The sequence below is a fragment of the Oncorhynchus keta genome, chromosome 20, assembly GCF_023373465.1.
Source record: "Oncorhynchus keta strain PuntledgeMale-10-30-2019 chromosome 20, Oket_V2, whole genome shotgun sequence".
NCBI classification, from domain to species: Eukaryota; Metazoa; Chordata; class Actinopteri; order Salmoniformes; family Salmonidae; genus Oncorhynchus; species Oncorhynchus keta.
Genome location: NC_068440.1, coordinates 39,781,734 through 39,795,047, shown reverse-complemented (window position 1 = coordinate 39,795,047; position 13,314 = coordinate 39,781,734). Strand labels below are relative to the sequence as shown.

At 44.4% G+C, this 13,314-nt stretch overlaps 13 non-coding genes across 13 annotated transcripts; all 13 read left to right on the top strand.

The window, feature by feature from the left end:
- Positions 1-5,218: 5,218 nt before the first annotated feature.
- trnay-gua (transfer RNA tyrosine (anticodon GUA)) lies at positions 5,219-5,306 on the top strand. The gene is given in 2 exon segments: positions 5,219-5,255; positions 5,271-5,306. It is a non-coding gene; the product is annotated as a tRNA-Tyr (tRNA).
- Positions 5,307-5,875: 569 nt separating this feature from the next.
- trnay-gua (transfer RNA tyrosine (anticodon GUA)) lies at positions 5,876-5,963 on the top strand. The gene is given in 2 exon segments: positions 5,876-5,912; positions 5,928-5,963. It is a non-coding gene; the product is annotated as a tRNA-Tyr (tRNA).
- A 568-nt stretch (positions 5,964-6,531) lies between these two features.
- trnay-gua (transfer RNA tyrosine (anticodon GUA)) lies at positions 6,532-6,619 on the top strand. Its single transcript is given in 2 exon segments — positions 6,532-6,568; positions 6,584-6,619. It is a non-coding gene; the product is annotated as a tRNA-Tyr (tRNA).
- A 567-nt stretch (positions 6,620-7,186) lies between these two features.
- trnay-gua (transfer RNA tyrosine (anticodon GUA)) lies at positions 7,187-7,273 on the top strand. Its single transcript is given in 2 exon segments — positions 7,187-7,223; positions 7,239-7,273. It is a non-coding gene; the product is annotated as a tRNA-Tyr (tRNA).
- A 569-nt stretch (positions 7,274-7,842) lies between these two features.
- Positions 7,843-7,930, top strand: trnay-gua (transfer RNA tyrosine (anticodon GUA)). Its single transcript is given in 2 exon segments — positions 7,843-7,879; positions 7,895-7,930. It is a non-coding gene; the product is annotated as a tRNA-Tyr (tRNA).
- A 568-nt stretch (positions 7,931-8,498) lies between these two features.
- trnay-gua (transfer RNA tyrosine (anticodon GUA)) lies at positions 8,499-8,586 on the top strand. Its single transcript is given in 2 exon segments — positions 8,499-8,535; positions 8,551-8,586. It is a non-coding gene; the product is annotated as a tRNA-Tyr (tRNA).
- A 567-nt stretch (positions 8,587-9,153) lies between these two features.
- trnay-gua (transfer RNA tyrosine (anticodon GUA)) lies at positions 9,154-9,241 on the top strand. The gene is given in 2 exon segments: positions 9,154-9,190; positions 9,206-9,241. It is a non-coding gene; the product is annotated as a tRNA-Tyr (tRNA).
- Positions 9,242-9,809: 568 nt separating this feature from the next.
- trnay-gua (transfer RNA tyrosine (anticodon GUA)) lies at positions 9,810-9,897 on the top strand. Its single transcript is given in 2 exon segments — positions 9,810-9,846; positions 9,862-9,897. It is a non-coding gene; the product is annotated as a tRNA-Tyr (tRNA).
- Positions 9,898-10,466: 569 nt separating this feature from the next.
- Positions 10,467-10,554, top strand: trnay-gua (transfer RNA tyrosine (anticodon GUA)). The gene is given in 2 exon segments: positions 10,467-10,503; positions 10,519-10,554. It is a non-coding gene; the product is annotated as a tRNA-Tyr (tRNA).
- A 568-nt stretch (positions 10,555-11,122) lies between these two features.
- Positions 11,123-11,210, top strand: trnay-gua (transfer RNA tyrosine (anticodon GUA)). Its single transcript is given in 2 exon segments — positions 11,123-11,159; positions 11,175-11,210. It is a non-coding gene; the product is annotated as a tRNA-Tyr (tRNA).
- Positions 11,211-11,778: 568 nt separating this feature from the next.
- On the top strand, positions 11,779-11,866 carry trnay-gua (transfer RNA tyrosine (anticodon GUA)). The gene is given in 2 exon segments: positions 11,779-11,815; positions 11,831-11,866. It is a non-coding gene; the product is annotated as a tRNA-Tyr (tRNA).
- Positions 11,867-12,433: 567 nt separating this feature from the next.
- On the top strand, positions 12,434-12,521 carry trnay-gua (transfer RNA tyrosine (anticodon GUA)). Its single transcript is given in 2 exon segments — positions 12,434-12,470; positions 12,486-12,521. It is a non-coding gene; the product is annotated as a tRNA-Tyr (tRNA).
- Positions 12,522-13,090: 569 nt separating this feature from the next.
- On the top strand, positions 13,091-13,178 carry trnay-gua (transfer RNA tyrosine (anticodon GUA)). The gene is given in 2 exon segments: positions 13,091-13,127; positions 13,143-13,178. It is a non-coding gene; the product is annotated as a tRNA-Tyr (tRNA).
- The last annotated feature ends 136 nt before the right edge of the window (positions 13,179-13,314 follow it).

The following is a 13,314-nucleotide window of genomic DNA, read 5'->3' as shown; positions in this document are numbered from 1 at the left end:
TGCAAATTAGCCTAAAACCCCAAACAGCAAACAAAGCAGGTTCACTGGCTAGGAAAACTCCCAGAAAGACCAAAACCTAGGAAAAAAACCAGAGAGGAACCAGGCTGTGAGGGGTGGCTAGTCACTCAACTGTACGATTATAACAAAACTTGATTAGTTTACTGTTAGCTAGCTACATAATCATGGCAATGTCTTCGATAGCTAGTACATATTGTAGCAATCCTTGTATCAGATAATTGCATAATTATCAACTTTTTGGCAGTGCATTTGACTTGTGTTTGTATTTTTCCCTGAGTCGCATAACTTGTTGACCTAACGTAGCCTTCACTGCTATTCGCCCAGGAGCTCAGCGGTTTTTGACACAGTGCTTTAGACAATCAAATCAATCAAATATTTTTATAAAGTCCTTCTTACACAGATTAGCATCACTGTACGGTGCTATTCAAACCAACTGTAGGACTTGATTAGTTCAGTGTTAGCTAGCTACATAGCTGTCTTTGTTTCCAAGATAATTACCGTAGTCCACCTTCGATAGCTTTAGAGCGGAGGACTGTGTGTGTAGCCAAAGTGATTATCTTAATTCACTGAGGTTCGCTGAGAGCCAGCTATTTGTTGACCTTCCGTAGGAGACTTGGTAAAGTCAACAGCTATTTGAAAGCAGCCAATCACCACATGTCACTGGAATTCAATCACCGGCTCAAGGAGGATAACATTTTCATTTTTACAGTACAGTTTGATTTGTTTGACAATCAAATCAATCAAATAGCCGTCTTTTATAAAGATCCTTGTTACATCAGCTGATGTCACAAAGTGCTTAGCTAGCCAGCTATTGTCCTTCTTTAACTCCTAGAGAGGAAACGTGAGGGGTGGCTAGTCAAACAACACATGGCCAAGATGTTCAAATGTTATGGATGACCAGCCATCTAGCTTTTGAATAGCATCACTGTAGAAACTTATTACACTCTTACTGGTTCAAACGATCTTGATTTTAGTGTAGTGCCAACAACGCAGCTACTGCCAGACTTTCCCCTGAGATTAGCCACTTTGGCAGTACTGTATCATTTTAATAATTTTAGTTTTTCAATAAGATTCTTCAAATCAATATATTTTATAAAGTCCTTCTTAATCAGCTGATGAACATTCGAGACCCGTAAAACCCCAAACAGCAACTTGTCATTCCAATCTCCTTGCATTAGCGTAGCCTTTTCTGTAGCCTGTCAACTCATGTGTCTGTCTATCCCTGGTTCTCTGTATGATAATTGCACAACCATACAAACGCTGGTTCAAACCGCGTGGAAGGATTGTATTTAATCTTGGTGGCTTGCTCCAACTGGAGTTCCAGGCAGTAGCCTCTGAACTTGCCGTTTGACAACAGAGTTCATCTCAGCCTGAGATGCCTCCCTCCATAACTTGTTGACCTTCCACTACGGAAACATGGATCACCACAGATAACACTGCTACAGCAGTCCTTTACTGCTCTCTCCTAAAGTCCGCCCACGTGTTCCCGCACACCCCGAGAGCTTCTGGTCAGACCAAAACCGGGGTGGTGGCACCGGGATCCTCATCTCTCCCAAGTGGTCTTTCCGGGTAGCGATTATAACAAAACTTGTTCTCCCCTTACCCATCTGTCTATGTGCCTCCTTTGAATTCCATGCTGTCACAGTTATTTTTCCCAGCCCTTTCAACCTTTAACATCCTTATCATTTATCTTATGTCAGGTTCCCTCAAAGGAGACTTTTTCAGCGGTTTTTGAGCAGCAGTGCCTTTAACTCCTGACAATCAAATCAATCAAATAACCTTTTACCTTTAACTCATTCCTCTCTGCCTCCTTCTTTCAGCTGATGTCCTCTTTGACCTCAAACTCTCAGCCTAAAACCCCAAACAGCAAGGCAAAGCACGCTTGACCTCATCTTTACTAGATGCTGTTCTTCCACTAACCTCATTGCAAACCTCCAAGTCTCCGACCACTACCTTGTATCCTTTTCCCCTTCGCTAGCTCATCCAACACTTCCCACAGGACTGTAGGATGGTAATGCGCAATCCCGTCCCAACCTTCGCTCTCTCTCCCCCGCACTGACTCTCTCGCCGAAATTCATAACTTGACCTTCCATCTTCCATCCTTCATCTCTTCCCTCTGCTCAAACTTTCTCCAACCTATCTCCTGATTCTGCCTCCTCAACCCTCCTCTCCTCCCTTACTGCATCCTTTGACTCTATGTCCCCTATCCTCCAAAAATATCCTATTTCCCGCCCGTCACAAAGCTCGACGACTAAAATTGCAGAGCTCACAGAACAGACCTTCGGGCATAGGAAGTGGAGTATCGTTTGGCTGCCTAACAAAACCCTGCGGACCTGGCATCCTTTCACCATCCCTCCTCTCTACATTTTCCTCCTCTGTCTCTGGTTCTGCTCGAAAGCCACTTTCTACCATTCTAAATTTGAAGCATCTGCCTCTAACCCTAGGAAGCTCTTTGCCAGGACTTCTCCTCCCTCCTGAATCTCCCGGTTTTTGACAGCAGTCCCTTTCCTCAAATCAATCAAATATTTTTATAAAGTCCTTCTTACATCAGCAGATGTCACTTGTACAGAAACCCAGCCTAAAACCATTTTGAAAAGAAGGTCATGACATCAAAATCCTCGTTTGCTAAGTCAAGGCGACACCGCTGGTTCTGCTCACACTGCCCTACCATGGCTCACACTTGCTCAAGGACTGTATTTATGCTCTGACCTCTTTCTCCCCTCTCTCTCCAGATGAAATCTTGCATCTTGTGAGCGGAGGCTGCCCAACAACCTGCCCGCTTGACCCTATCCCCTCCTCTCTTTCCAAACCATTTTTCCGGAGACCTTCTCCCTTACCTCACAGTTCGCTTGAAATTCAACTCATCCCTGACCGCTGGCTACGTCCCTCCCGTCTTCAAGAAGCGAGAGTTGCACCCCTTCTGAAAAAACCTAGAAGCACGGTGGCGCAAAAATCCCTAGAAAGACCAAAATGGAAAAAACCTAGACAGGAACCAGTATGGCTAGTCATCTCTTTTCTCTCCAAAACTCTTGAGGTGACCAGTCCAGGGTCAGCCAGCTCTTACCATCTATCTCTTCAGAATGACCTTCTTGATCCAAATCAGTCAGGTTTCAAGACTAGTCATTCAACTGGACTGCTGGTTTCTCTGTATCACGGAGCTCCGCTCCGCACTTGTGTTTGACAAACAAAGCTAACTCTCTCTCCTCTGCTCTCATCCTTCTAGACCTATCGGCTTTTCGATACTGTGACAAGTGCACTTTAACTTGACAATCAAATCAATCAAATATTTTTATAAAGTCCTTCTTACATCAGCTGAACCAGTTTAAAACCCCAAATCATCCTCCTCTCCACCCTCTCCGAGTTGGGCAACAGCAGGCGTAGCCCACGTTGGCTTGCGTCCTACCTGACAGGTCGCAAAACCAGGTGGCGTGGTGAGAATCTGTCTCCTGACCACGCGCTCTCACTACTGGTCCACCCCCAGGGCTCTGTTCTCAAAGGCCCTCTCTTATTTTTTCTCGCTATACAACAAGTCACTTGGCTCTGTCATAACCTCACATGGTCTCTCCTATCATTGCTTTGCAGACGACACACAATTAATCTTGACAGCAGTGCACTTTAACTTTGACAATCAAATCAATCAGGTTTTTATAAAGTCCATCTCTGCATGCTGATGGCAGACAATCAGTGTGGATGAAACGGATCAACCTCCTGAACCTCAGCAAGACGCAGGCTCCTCTTCCTCCCGGGGAAGGACTGAAAGACCAAAATCTCGCCATCACGGTTGACAACTCCATTGTGTCCTCCTCCCCAGAGCGCTAAAACCTTGGCGTTTTCCTGGACAACACCCTGACTGTAGGTGTTCAAGCTCGAAGGATTGTATTTTAATGCTCCTTGTTCAAGCTTTGCAAACAACTCTCAACTAACATCAAGGCGGTGTCCCGTTCCTGTAGGTTCATGCTCTACAACATCCGCAAGTGCACTTTGACTTGTGTTTGACAAACCCTGCCTCAACAGGAAGTTGACCGCAGGTCCTAATCCAGGCACTTGTCATCTCCCGTCTTGATTACTGCAACTCGCTGTTGGCTGGGCTCCCTGCCTGTGCCATTAAATCCCTACATTTTCATCCAGAAGTCCGCAGCATCAGCTGGTGTTCAACCTTCCCAAGCAAAGCTGTCAGAAGCACCTAGCAAAAACTCCTAGAAAACCAAAACCTAGGAAAAACTGGAACCAGGCTTGAGGGGTGGCTAGTCATCCGCTACAAGACCATGGTGCTGGATGACCAGCAGGGTCAGCTGAACTGTGATGGGGAACGGCACTCAGTACCTCCAGGCTCTGATCAGGCCCTACACTTGTGGCAAACAAGGGCACTGCTTGTTCATCCACCTCTGGCCTGCTCGACCTCCAGTTGGTACCACTGATAAAAAACAGTTCCCGCTCAGCCCAGTCAAAACTGTTCGCTGCTCTGGCCCCCAATGGTGGAACAAACTCCCTCACGACGCCAGGACAGCGGAGTCAATCACCACCTTACGGAGACAACTGAAACCCCACCTCTTCAAGGAATACCTAGGATAGGGTAAGTAATTAAGTAATCCTTCTCACCCCCCTTTTTGAGGTCTCCACCCCCCCCAACCCCCTCAAACAAGATTTAGATGCAAGTGGCTGTTCCACTGGTTGTCACTTTGACTTGTGTTTGACAAACATATTATTTTTCCCTGAGATCGCCGAATTCATAACTTGTTGACCTTCCATAGGACAGTTGGTAAAGTCGCGGACTGTATTTGAAATTGCAACAATCCTTATATCACTGGCTCACACTTGCTCAAAGGAGGATAACTTTTTCAGCGGTTTTTGACAGCAGTGCACTTTAACTTGACAATCAAATCAATCAAATATTTTTATAAAGTCCTTCTTACATCAGCTGATGTCACAAAGTGCTGTACAGAAACCCAGCATAAACCCCAAACAGCAAGCAAAGCAGGTGTAGAAGCACGGTGGCTAGGAAAAACTCCCTAGAAAGACCAAAACCTAGGAAAAAACCTAGAGAGGAACCAGGCTGTGAGGGGTGGCTAGTCATCGTTTGGCTGTTCCGGGTAGCGATTATAACAAAACATGGCCAAGATGTTCAAATGTTCATGGATGACCAGCAGGGTCAGCTGAACGTCTTACCATCTAGGTCATGGCTTTTGGAGGTACTTGTCCACCTTCGATAGCTCAGTTGGTAGAGCGGAGGACTGTAGGTGATAATTGTAGCAATCCTTAGGTCGCTGGTTCAAATCCGGCTCGAAGGATTGTATTTTCTCTTGTGGCTTGCTCCAACTTTTGACAGCAGTGCACTTTGACTTGTGTTTGACAAACATATTATTTTTCCCTGAGATCGCCAAATTCATAACTTGTTGACCTTCCATAGGACAGTTGGTAAAGTCGCGGAGTGTATTTGAAATTGCAACAATCCTTATGTCACTGGCTCACACTGGCTCAAAGGAGGATAACTTTTTCAGCGGTTTTTGACAGCAGTGCACTTTAACTTGACAATCAAATCAATCAAATATTTTTATAAAGTCCTTCTTACATCAGCTGATGTCACAATGTGCTGTACAGAAACCCAGCCTAAAACCCCAAATAGCAAACAAAGCAGGTGTAGAAGCACGGTGGCTAGGAAAAACTCCCTAGAAAGACCAAAACCTAGGAAAAAACCTAGAGAGGAACCAGGCTGTGAGGGGTGGCTAGTCATCGTCTGGCTGTTCCGGGTAGCGATTATAACAAAACATGGTCAAGATGTTCAAATGTTCATGGATGACCAGCAGGGTCAGCTGAACGTCTTACCATCTAGGTCATGGCTTTTGGAGGTACTTGTCCACCTTCGATAGCTCAGTTGGTAGAGCGGAGGACTGTAGGTGATAATTGTAGCAATCCTTAGGTCGCTGGTTCAAATCCGGCTCGAAGGATTGTATTTTATCTTGTGGCTTGCTCCAACTTTTGACAGCAGTGCACTTTGACTTGTGTTTGACAAACATATTATTTTTCCCTGAGATCGCCGAATTCATAACTTGTTGACCTTCCATAGGACAGTTGGTAAAGTCGCGGAGTGTATTTGAAATTGCAACAATCCTTATGTCACTGGCTCACACTGGCTCAAAGGAGGATACTTTTTCAGCGGTTTTTGACAGCAGTGCACTTTAACTTGACAATCAAATCAATCAAATATTTTTATAAAGTCCTTCTTACATCAGCTGATGTCACAAAGTGCTGTACAGAAACCCAGCCTAAAACCCCAAACAGCAAGCAAAGCAGGTGTAGAAGCACGGTGGCTAGGAAAAACTCCCTAGAAAGACCAAAACCTAGGAAAAAACCTAGAGAGGAACCAGGCTGTGAGGGATGGCTAGTCATCGTCTGGCTGTTCCGGGTAGCGATTATAACAAAACATGGTCAAGATGTTCAAATGTTCATGGATGACCAGCAGGGTCAGCTGAACGTCTTACCATCTAGGTCATGGCTTTTGGAGGTACTTGTCCACCTTCGATAGCTCAGTTGGTAGAGCGGAGGACTGTAGGTGATAATTGTAGCAATCCTTAGGTCGCTGGTTCAAATCCGGCTCGAAGGATTGTATTTTATCTTGTGGCTTGCTCCAACTTTTGACAGCAGTGCACTTTGACTTGTGTTTGACAAACATATTATTTTTCCCTGAGATCGCCGAATTCATAACTTGTTGACCTTCCATAGGACAGTTGGTAAAGTCGCGGAGTGTATTTGAAATTGCAACAATCCTTATGTCACTGGCTCACACTGGCTCAAAGGAGGATACTTTTTCAGCGGTTTTTGACAGCAGTGCACTTTAACTTGACAATCAAATCAATCAAATATTTTTATAAAGTCCTTCTTACATCAGCTGATGTCACAAAGTGCTGTACAGAAACCCAGCCTAAAACCCCAAACAGCAAGCAAAGCAGGTGTAGAAGCACGGTGGCTAGCAAAAACTCCCTAGAAAGACCAAAACCTAGGAAAAAACCTAGAGAGGAACCAGGCTGTGAGGGGTGGCTAGTCATCGTTTGGCTGTTCCGGGTAGCGATTATAACAAAACATGGCCAAGATGTTCAAATGTTCATGGATGACCAGCAGGGTCAGCTGAACGTCTTACCATCTAGGTCATGGCTTTTGAGGTACTTGTCCACCTTCGATAGCTCAGTTGGTAGAGCGGAGGACTGTAGGTGATAATTGTAGCAATCCTTAGGTCGCTGGTTCAAATCCGCTCGAAGGATTGTATTTTATCTTGTGGCTTGCTCCAACTTTTGACAGCAGTGCACTTTGACTTGTGTTTGACAAACATATTATTTTTCCCTGAGATCGCCAAATTCATAACTTGTTGACCTTCCATAGGACAGTTGGTAAAGTCGCGGAGTGTATTTGAAATTGCAACAATCCTTATGTCACTGGCTCACACTGGCTCAAAGGAGGATAACTTTTTCAGCGGTTTTTGACAGCAGTGCACTTTAACTTGACAATCAAATCAATCAAATATTTTTATAAAGTCCTTCTTACATCAGCTGATGTCACAAAGTGCTGTACAGAAACCCAGCCTAAAACCCCAAACAGCAAGCAAAGCAGGTGTAGAAGCACGGTGGCTAGGAAAAACTCCCTAGAAAGACCAAAACCTAGGAAAAAACCTAGAGAGGAACCAGGCTGTGAGGGATGGCTAGTCATCGTCTGGCTGTTCCGGGTAGCGATTATAACAAAACATGGCCAAGATGTTCAAATGTTCATGGATGACCAGCAGGGTCAGCTGAACGTCTTACCATCTAGGTCATGGCTTTTGGAGGTACTTGTCCACCTTCGATAGCTCAGTTGGTAGAGCGGAGGACTGTAGGTGATAATTGTAGCAATCCTTAGGTCGCTGGTTCAAATCCGGCTCGAAGGATTGTATTTTATCTTGTGGCTTGCTCCAACTTTTGACAGCAGTGCACTTTGACTTGTGTTTGACAAACATATTATTTTTCCCTGAGATCGCAGAATTCATAACTTGTTGACCTTCCATAGGACAGTTGGTAAAGTCGCGGAGTGTATTTGAAATTGCAACAATCCTTATGTCACTGGCTCACACTGGCTCAAAGGAGGATACTTTTTCAGCGGTTTTTGACAGCAGTGCACTTTAACTTGACAATCAAATCAATCAAATATTTTTATAAAGTCCTTCTTACATCAGCTGATGTCACAAAGTGCTGTACAGAAACCCAGCCTAAAACCCCAAACAGCAAGCAAAGCAGGTGTAGAAGCACGGTGGCTAGGAAAAACTCCCTAGAAAGACCAAAACCTAGGAAAAAACCTAGAGAGGAACCAGGCTGTGAGGGATGGCTAGTCATCGTCTGGCTGTTCCGGGTAGCGATTATAACAAAACATGGTCAAGATGTTCAAATGTTCATGGATGACCAGCAGGGTCAGCTGAACGTCTTACCATCTAGGTCATGGCTTTTGGAGGTACTTGTCCACCTTCGATAGCTCAGTTGGTAGAGCGGAGGACTGTAGGTGATAATTGTAGCAATCCTTAGGTCGCTGGTTCAAATCCGGCTCGAAGGATTGTATTTTATCTTGTGGCTTGCTCCAACTTTTGACAGCAGTGCACTTTGACTTGTGTTTGACAAACATATTATTTTTCCCTGAGATCGCCGAATTCATAACTTGTTGACCTTCCATAGGACAGTTGGTAAAGTCGCGGAGTGTATTTGAAATTGCAACAATCCTTATGTCACTGGCTCACACTGGCTCAAAGGAGGATACTTTTTCAGCGGTTTTTGACAGCAGTGCACTTTAACTTGACAATCAAATCAATCAAATATTTTTATAAAGTCCTTCTTACATCAGCTGATGTCACAAAGTGCTGTACAGAAACCCAGCCTAAAACCCCAAACAGCAAGCAAAGCAGGTGTAGAAGCACGGTGGCTAGGAAAAACTCCCTAGAAAGACCAAAACCTAGGAAAAAACCTAGAGAGGAACCAGGCTGTGAGGGATGGCTAGTCATCGTCTGGCTGTTCCGGGTAGCGATTATAACAAAACATGGTCAAGATGTTCAAATGTTCATGGATGACCAGCAGGGTCAGCTGAACGTCTTACCATCTAGGTCATGGCTTTTGAGGTACTTGTCCACCTTCGATAGCTCAGTTGGTAGAGCGGAGGACTGTAGGTGATAATTGTAGCAATCCTTAGGTCGCTGGTTCAAATCCGGCTCGAAGGATTGTATTTTATCTTGTGGCTTGCTCCAACTTTTGACAGCAGTGCACTTTGACTTGTGTTTGACAAACATATTATTTTTCCCTGAGATCGCCGAATTCATAACTTGTTGACCTTCCATAGGACAGTTGGTAAAGTCGCGGAGTGTATTTGAAATTGCAACAATCCTTATGTCACTGGCTCACACTGGCTCAAAGGAGGATACTTTTTCAGCGGTTTTTGACAGCAGTGCACTTTAACTTGACAATCAAATCAATCAAATATTTTTATAAAGTCCTTCTTACATCAGCTGATGTCACAAAGTGCTGTACAGAAACCCAGCCTAAAACCCCAAACAGCAAGCAAAGCAGGTGTAGAAGCACGGTGGCTAGCAAAAACTCCCTAGAAAGACCAAAACCTAGGAAAAAACCTAGAGAGGAACCAGGCTGTGAGGGGTGGCTAGTCATCGTTTGGCTGTTCCGGGTAGCGATTATAACAAAACATGGCCAAGATGTTCAAATGTTCATGGATGACCAGCAGGGTCAGCTGAACGTCTTACCATCTAGGTCATGGCTTTTTGAGGTACTTGTCCACCTTCGATAGCTCAGTTGGTAGAGCGGAGGACTGTAGGTGATAATTGTAGCAATCCTTAGGTCGCTGGTTCAAATCCGGCTCGAAGGATTGTATTTTATCTTGTGGCTTGCTCCAACTTTTGACAGCAGTGCACTTTGACTTGTGTTTGACAAACATATTATTTTTCCCTGAGATCGCCAAATTCATAACTTGTTGACCTTCCATAGGACAGTTGGTAAAGTCGCGGAGTGTATTTGAAATTGCAACAATCCTTATGTCACTGGCTCACACTGGCTCAAAGGAGGATAACTTTTTCAGCGGTTTTTGACAGCAGTGCACTTTAACTTGACAATCAAATCAATCAAATATTTTTATAAAGTCCTTCTTACATCAGCTGATGTCACAAAGTGCTGTACAGAAACCCAGCCTAAAACCCCAAACAGCAAGCAAAGCAGGTGTAGAAGCACGGTGGCTAGGAAAAACTCCCTAGAAAGACCAAAACCTAGGAAAAAACCTAGAGAGGAACCAGGCTGTGAGGGATGGCTAGTCATCGTCTGGCTGTTCCGGGTAGCGATTATAACAAAACATGGTCAAGATGTTCAAATGTTCATGGATGACCAGCAGGGTCAGCTGAACGTCTTACCATCTAGGTCATGGCTTTTGGAGGTACTTGTCCACCTTCGATAGCTCAGTTGGTAGAGCGGAGGACTGTAGGTGATAATTGTAGCAATCCTTAGGTCGCTGGTTCAAATCCGGCTCGAAGGATTGTATTTTATCTTGTGGCTTGCTCCAACTTTTGACAGCAGTGCACTTTGACTTGTGTTTGACAAACATATTATTTTTCCCTGAGATCGCCGAATTCATAACTTGTTGACCTTCCATAGGACAGTTGGTAAAGTCGCGGAGTGTATTTGAAATTGCAACAATCCTTATGTCACTGGCTCACACTGGCTCAAAGGAGGATACTTTTTCAGCGGTTTTTGACAGCAGTGCACTTTAACTTGACAATCAAATCAATCAAATATTTTTATAAAGTCCTTCTTACATCAGCTGATGTCACAAAGTGCTGTACAGAAACCCAGCCTAAAACCCCAAACAGCAAGCAAAGCAGGTGTAGAAGCACGGTGGCTAGGAAAAACTCCCTAGAAAGACCAAAACCTAGGAAAAAACCTAGAGAGGAACCAGGCTGTGAGGGATGGCTAGTCATCGTCTGGCTGTTCCGGGTAGCGATTATAACAAAACATGGTCAAGATGTTCAAATGTTCATGGATGACCAGCAGGGTCAGCTGAACGTCTTACCATCTAGGTCATGGCTTTTGGAGGTACTTGTCCACCTTCGATAGCTCAGTTGGTAGAGCGGAGGACTGTAGGTGATAATTGTAGCAATCCTTAGGTCGCTGGTTCAAATCCGGCTCGAAGGATTGTATTTTATCTTGTGGCTTGCTCCAACTTTTGACAGCAGTGCACTTTGACTTGTGTTTGACAAACATATTATTTTTCCCTGAGATCGCCGAATTCATAACTTGTTGACCTTCCATAGGACAGTTGGTAAAGTCGCGGAGTGTATTTGAAATTGCAACAATCCTTATGTCACTGGCTCACACTGGCTCAAAGGAGGATAACTTTTTCAGCGGTTTTTGACAGCAGTGCACTTTAACTTGACAATCAAATCAATCAAATATTTTTATAAAGTCCTTCTTACATCAGCTGATGTCACAAAGTGCTGTACAGAAACCCAGCCTAAAACCCCAAACAGCAAGCAAAGCAGGTGTAGAAGCACGGTGGCTAGGAAAAACTCCCTAGAAAGACCAAAACCTAGGAAAAAACCTAGAGAGGAACCAGGCTGTGAGGGGTGGCTAGTCATCGTTTGGCTGTTCCGGGTAGCGATTATAACAAAACATGGCCAAGATGTTCAAATGTTCATGGATGACCAGCAGGGTCAGCTGAACGTCTTACCATCTAGGTCATGGCTTTTGAGGTACTTGTCCACCTTCGATAGCTCAGTTGGTAGAGCGGAGGACTGTAGGTGATAATTGTAGCAATCCTTAGGTCGCTGGTTCAAATCCGGCTCGAAGGATTGTATTTTATCTTGTGGCTTGCTCCAACTTTTGACAGCAGTGCACTTTGACTTGTGTTTGACAAACATATTATTTTTCCCTGAGATCGCCGAATTCATAACTTGTTGACCTTCCATAGGACAGTTGGTAAAGTCGCGGAGTGTATTTGAAATTGCAACAATCCTTATGTCACTGGCTCACACTGGCTCAAAGGAGGATACTTTTTCAGCGGTTTTTGACAGCAGTGCACTTTAACTTGACAATCAAATCAATCAAATATTTTTATAAAGTCCTTCTTACATCAGCTGATGTCACAAAGTGCTGTACAGAAACCCAGCCTAAAACCCCAAACAGCAAGCAAAGCAGGTGTAGAAGCACGGTGGCTAGCAAAAACTCCCTAGAAAGACCAAAACCTAGGAAAAAACCTAGAGAGGAACCAGGCTGTGAGGGGTGGCTAGTCATCGTTTGGCTGTTCCGGGTAGCGATTATAACAAAACATGGCCAAGATGTTCAAATGTTCATGGATGACCAGCAGGGTCAGCTGAACGTCTTACCATCTAGGTCATGGCTTTTGAGGTACTTGTCCACCTTCGATAGCTCAGTTGGTAGAGCGGAGGACTGTAGGTGATAATTGTAGCAATCCTTAGGTCGCTGGTTCAAATCCGGCTCGAAGGATTGTATTTTATCTTGTGGCTTGCTCCAACTTTTGACAGCAGTGCACTTTGACTTGTGTTTGACAAACATATTATTTTTCCCTGAGATCGCCGAATTCATAACTTGTTGACCTTCCATAGGACAGTTGGTAAAGTCGCGGAGTGTATTTGAAATTGCAACAATCCTTATGTCACTGGCTCACACTGGCTCAAAGGAGGATAACTTTTTCAGCGGTTTTTGACAGCAGTGCACTTTAACTTGACAATCAAATCAATCAAATATTTTTATAAAGTCCTTCTTACATCAGCTGATGTCACAAAGTGCTGTACAGAAACCCAGCCTAAAACCCCAAACAGCAAGCAAAGCAGGTGTAGAAGCACGGTGGCTAGGAAAAACTCCCTAGAAAGACCAAAACCTAGGAAAAAACCTAGAGAGGAACCAGGCTGTGAGGGGTGGCTAGTCATCGTTTGGCTGTTCCGGGTAGCGATTATAACAAAACATGGCCAAGATGTTCAAATGTTCATGGATGACCAGCAGGGTCAGCTGAACGTCTTACCATCTAGGTCATGGCTTTTGGAGGTACTTGTCCACCTTCGATAGCTCAGTTGGTAGAGCGGAGGACTGTAGGTGATAATTGTAGCAATCCTTAGGTCGCTGGTTCAAATCCGGCTCGAAGGATTGTATTTTATCTTGTGGCTTGCTCCAACTTTTGACAGCAGTGCACTTTGACTTGTGTTTGACAAACATATTATTTTTCCCTGAGATCGCCGAATTCATAACTTGTTGACCTTCCATAGGACAGTTGGTAAAGTCG